Consider the following 6,000-nt stretch of genomic DNA (forward strand, 5'->3'; position numbering starts at 1 on the left):
TGTTCTTTGTGATTCTTGTTTTCAGGATGGATGTTGTAGTGTTCACAAAGACCACAGAAGCCAAGTTCATTAACAAAGCTAACATTTGTTCACACTACTTAAATTAAGCTCAACCACTTACTCCTACAGTAAACAATAGTTACAGTAATCTACACTCGACTAACACTAGTCTCTACACTCTAACTCTAACTGTACTCTATCCTCTCTAGATCTCTCCCATGCACTCTACTCGAGCTGGTTTAGCACAGTGGGCTAAATAGCTGGCTTGCCAATGCAGAACAATGCCAGCAGCGTGGGTTCAGTTCCTGTACCGGCCTCCCCGAACAGGCGCCGGAATATGGCGACTAGGGGCTTTTCACAGTAACTTCATTGAAGCCTACTTGTGACAATAAGCGATTATTATTACTCCAGCCTTCACTCTCTCTCCCAGAAGTGTGAGAGTCAGTGCTTTATATAGTACTGCACCTAGCTCCATCTAGTGGTTAATTGTAACATGACATTAACGCTTTGTATGCTGAACATTTCTATGATGTCACATGGTTGATGACCTATCATCCACCAATACCACCTGACCTGCTGAGTATTTCCAACATTTCCTGTTCTCATTTCAGAATTCCAGCATCTGCAGTATTTTGCTTCTGTGAAGTCGAGGCAGTGGTTTCTCCAGGTTCTGGTCCCGATGGGTCCAAATGCTCTCGGCGGCGCGATTTTCCGGTCCCGCCGACGGAGCACCTTTTTCCTGCGGCCTGAGGTGGATTCAATGTCAAATCCCATTGGCAGTGGCGGGACCAGAGGATCCCGCCGTCGGCCAATGGAGGGCCTCCCCCCCATCGCCGGGAGACCAGAGAATCTCTACCTGAAGCTAAACCAGGCGGCCATTTTAACTTGATATGCGACATGTAATAGGTAATTACACAAATTAACAAAACAAAATAATGTTCCTGGGGGAACAATATATTTAAAAAATCTACAGTAAGTTCACATTTTCCGTACTCTTGGCAGCAGTATGGCATCTGTCTGACGATAATTGACGGATCTGAAGGTTCTAGCGTGACCAGATTTCCAAAAGTCAAAACTGAGGCGCACTGAAAAGCCTTAGGAAGGTGGGGCTCTGTGATGATGCACAAGTTGGGTGGCCAATGGCATTAATCTGGGGGAGGGGCAGTTGAAGGTACATAAGAACTAGGAGCAGGAGTAGGCCATCTGGCCCCTCGAGCCTGCTCCACCATTCAATGAGATCATGGCTGATCTTTTGTGGACTCAGCTCCACTTTCCGGCCCGAACACCATAACCCTTAATCCCTTTATTCTTCAAAAAACTATCTATCTTTATCATAGGAAGGCACGTGACGACATCTGCCAGAATATGCCCAGCCGGAGTTGGCAACTCTATCAAGACCCCCAAGTATTGACAGTAGCTCCGAACCACAGACTCTTTGTTTCAATGATATTTCTGCCTCAATTCCTTAAAAAAAACTGAACCGCACGTTCCCAAAATCCTCTATTCTGCTCCCAACTTTACTGTACAACACACAATGGTAAGATCGAACTCTGTTTTAAAAGCCTTGTTTATTTTCATTTGCACAACGTTCTAACAATAGACGTTTACAACCAGAAGATGACATGCTGCTCGCCATGGAGAAAGGAGCCTTAGGCTGTACGACACGCATTGAATGCATACGGTGAATGTTACACGTATCACAATTGTGTGGAAGCGCCTCAGAGTGCCACATGATCTATGTAGAAAACTTGAATATCATTGCATTTTCTGTCGGTATGTCTCTCAGCAATGTTCTCCCAGATAGGGGCTTTTCACAGTAACTTCATTTGAAGCCTACTTGTGACAATAAGCGATTTTCATTTCATTTTTCATTTCAGCTATCTGGGTGGATTGGCCAAGCTAAATTGCCCCTGAGGGTCGGGTCACAGGGTGGGAGATTGGGCCTAGGTAGGATGGTCTTTTGAAGTGATGGCGCAGACTCGATGGGCCGAATGGCCTCTTTCTGCACTGTAGGGATTCTGTGATTCTGTTTATAAACTACGTATAAGTCTTGCCAAAAAAAGGTTACAACCAGAAGCTAAATTTTAAACCAGCAAACGTACTTCAAGTGAGGAGAGACCAGAACTGCAAACAGGAAACATGTTGGGCTGGATTCTCCGCTTGCGGGATTCTCTGTCCCACCAGCCGGCCGATGGGTTTCCCATCCCATGCTGTCGGCAAGTCCCCGTGTGTGTGTGCGCTGCTGGCGCAACGGAGAATCCCAGCAGCGGAGGATCCAGCCCTTGTTTGTGCTGTTCAGTAGTTTTGATGGAATAAATAAGGAAAAACTATTTCCAGTGGCAGTGTCACCAATAACCCGAGGACGAAGATTTCAGGTGTTGGAGAAGAGAGCCAGAGGCGGCATGAAGAAACATATAGCCAGGCGACATGTTGTTGTGATCTGGAATGTGCTGCCCGAAAGGGCGTGGGACAAGCATCCACGTTGACTTGCGAAAGCGAATCGAATAAATAGATTGAGGAAAAGAGTACATTGTTGGCTATGAGGGAAGGACAGGGGAGTGACGCTTATTGGGTAGCTCTACCAAGGAGCTGGTACAAGCCTGATGGAGCGAATGGCCTCCTTCTGTATTGTATCATCTTGATTATTTGCCAACTGGCTTCTTTGTATGTGGAAACATGACCAACAGGTGGCGATGTCCATCCATCTTTTCCCCTTGTGAACTCCTTGCTTCTCGATGGAAGTTAATCCACCCCAGGATATTCTGACAAAGTCACGTTGGTTAAAAAAAAGAGTAATGAAATGAAACTCTCGTTATCTACTCCTTTGACCCTACAGAATAGCCTGTTTGCACTCCCTGGTGAGTGAAGGAGAAAAATCATCTACGTTAGCTCGAAAAAGATGCAGAACTGGAAGTAATCCTGCCCTGAAGGTTCCTCCTCACTCATGCTCACTTTGCGACTTTCAGCTCTCTCTACATAATTCTTAATAGCAGCCAGTGCAGACACAGATGGTCCTCCGAAGTGTGAGAGAGGACATTTTTGCATTAAAACTTGTGCGCGTGATTCGCTGGCCCCCGCCCACACCTTACTGATCTGCTACCCCCTGAAAGAACCCACTCATTCTCGCCCGAGTCACATGCACCCTGTGCACCACCTTAAACTGTATCAGTCTCATCCTTGCACAAGAGGAGGTCCCGTTTATTCTACACAGTGCCTCACTTCATGTTCCCCAATTGATCTCCCCTCCCAACTCTGCTTCCCATTTCTCCTTGATCTTCACCACCTGCTCACCTCCCTGCTCCCCAGCCATTTGTATATATCCCCAATTCTTCCCTCCCCTTCCACATCCGGAAGCAGCAGTCGCTCCAGCAGGGTGCATCCTTGCAACCTAGGGAACCCCCTCCAGACCTTTCATGCAAAGTCCCTAACCCTCAGTGAGGCCTTTGACAAGGTCCCTCATGGTAGACTGGTACAAAAGGTGAAGTCACACGGGATCAGGGGTGAGCTGGCAAGGTGGATACAGAACTGGCTTGGTCATAGAAGGCAGAGAGTAGCAATGGAAGGATGCTTTTCTAATTGGAGGGCTGTGACTAGTGGTGTTCCGCAGGGATCAGTGCTGGGACCTTTGCTGTTCGTAGTATATATAAATGATTTGGAGGAAAATGTAAGTGGTCTGATTAGTAAGTTTGCAGACTTGGTGGAATTGCGGATAGTGATGAGGACTGTCAGAGGATACAGCAGGATTTAGATCATTTGGAGACTTGGGCGGAGAGATGGCAGATGGAGTTTAATCCAGACAAATGTGAGGTAATGCATTTTGGAAGGTCAATGTAGGGAGGGAATATACAGTGAATGGTAGAACCCTCAAGAGTATTGAAAGTCAGAGAGATCTAGGTGTACAGGTCCACAGGTCACTGAAAGGGGCAACACAGGTGGAGAAGGTAGTCAAGAAGGCATACGGTATGCTTGCCTTCATTGGCCGGGGCATTGATTATAAGAATTGGCAAGTCATGTTGCAGCTGTATAGAACCTTAGTTAGGCCACACTTGGAGTATAGTGTTCAATTCTGGTCGCCACACTAGCAGAAGGATGTGGAGGCTTTAGAGAGGGTGCACAAGAGATTTACCAGAATGTTGCCTGGTATGGAGGGCATTAGCTATGAGGAGCGGTTGAATAAACAAGGTTTGTTCTCACTGGAACGACGGAGGTTGAGGGGCGACCTGATAGAGGTCTACAAAATTATGAGGGGCATAGACAGAGTGGATAGTCAGAGGCTTTTCCCCAGGGTAGAGGGGTCAATTACTAGGGGGCATAGGTTTAAGGTGCGAGGGGCAAGGTTTAGAGTAGATGTACGAGGCAAGTTTTTTACACAGAGGGTAGTGGGTGCCTGGAACTCGCTACCGGAGGAGGTGGTGGAAGCAGGGACGATAGTGACGTTTAAGGGGCATCTTGACAAATACATGAATAGGATGGGAATAGAGGGACACGGACCCAGGAAGTGTAGAAGATTGTAGTTTAGTCGGGCAGCATGGCTCCTACCATGATTCTCGCACAGCGGCGTTGGCACCGACATCCCTTCCACCCTACAATGCCTCCTCAGCTGATTCCATATCTTCACCGTGGACTGCACCACCGAGCTCCCTGAATACCCACTCGGAGCCATTGGCAAAGCTGCCGTCACCATAACCTTCAAACTAGACCCCTTACAAGATTCCTCCTCCATCCTAACCCACTCTACCCCTTCTCCTTCCCACCACCGCCGCACCTTGTCCACATTCACTGCCCAATAATAATGAAACATGGAACCTCAGTGCTGGCTGGGAAATTGTAAAATACAACTGGGAGCTGTCGTTTCGATTGCTGAACCGTTGAAATGAAATGAAAATTGCTTATTGTCACAAGTAGGCTTCAAATGAAGTTACTGTGAAAAGCCCCTAGTCGCCACATTCCGGCACCTGTTCGGGGAGGCTGGTACGGGAATTGAACCGTGCTGCTGGCCTGCCTTGGTCTGCTTTCAAAGTCAGCTATTGAACCTCAAATCTAATTTCTTACGCTACCTGGACTAACACGTTTGGGGTGACTACAATGCTTAGGGATGCTGCCCGAAAGGCAGCGTGTTAAGCTGAAGCCCGGTTGTCTGTTTGAGTGGCTCTTTCTGATGCTGAAACATGAACTGTTAAGATAAAGGGCTTTATCTTGTGTCCATGGGGCTGGTTTAGCACACTGGGCTAAATAGCTGACTTTTAAAGCAGACCAAGGCAGGCCAGCAGAACGGTTCAATTCCATGCCTCTGCCTCTGTAGCAGGGTCCTCCCCACCCTCAGCACCTTCCCCGCCCATACAAAGTCCGAAATTATTGTGTCTAATTTCCAAAAAAAGGCCTTTAGTATAAAGATCGGGAGAGCTTGAAAAATAAACAAGAACCTCGCCAGAATATTCATTTTCACCATATGGACCCTTCCCGCCAGCGTTAGGTGCAGGTATATCCCACTTCTTAAGATCCTCCCTGGCTTCCTCCATCAGCTTCGTTAAGTTCTACTTATGGAGCAACGTCCATTCCCTCGCTACCGGAATCCCTAAATACCTAAACCTATCCCTCGCTACCATAAATGCCCCCCCCCCCACTAAATTATCCTGCTCCCCCAGCTCATTCACCGGGAAAACCTTGCTTTTCCCTACATTCAGTTTGTACCCTGAGAACCCTCCAAATCTCCCAATAGGCCCATAATCCTTCCCATACTCTCCAGCGGATCCGAAACATACAGCACGAGGTCATCGGCATAGAGCGACACCTGATGCTCCCTCTGTCCCCTCATTAACCCCTGCCACTCCGACGACCCCCTAATAGCCATTGCCAATGGCTCTATGGCCAGTGCAAACAGCACTGATGACAGCGGTCACCCCTGCCTCGTGCCCCTGCGTAAGTCAAAGCTTCACAAACTCACATCATTCGTCCTCACCCTCGCCCTTGGTGCCACATACAACAACTGTACCCATGCCA

Source organism: Scyliorhinus torazame, chromosome 21 (genome assembly GCF_047496885.1).
Source record: "Scyliorhinus torazame isolate Kashiwa2021f chromosome 21, sScyTor2.1, whole genome shotgun sequence".
In the NCBI taxonomy this organism is placed as follows: domain Eukaryota; kingdom Metazoa; phylum Chordata; class Chondrichthyes; order Carcharhiniformes; family Scyliorhinidae; genus Scyliorhinus; species Scyliorhinus torazame.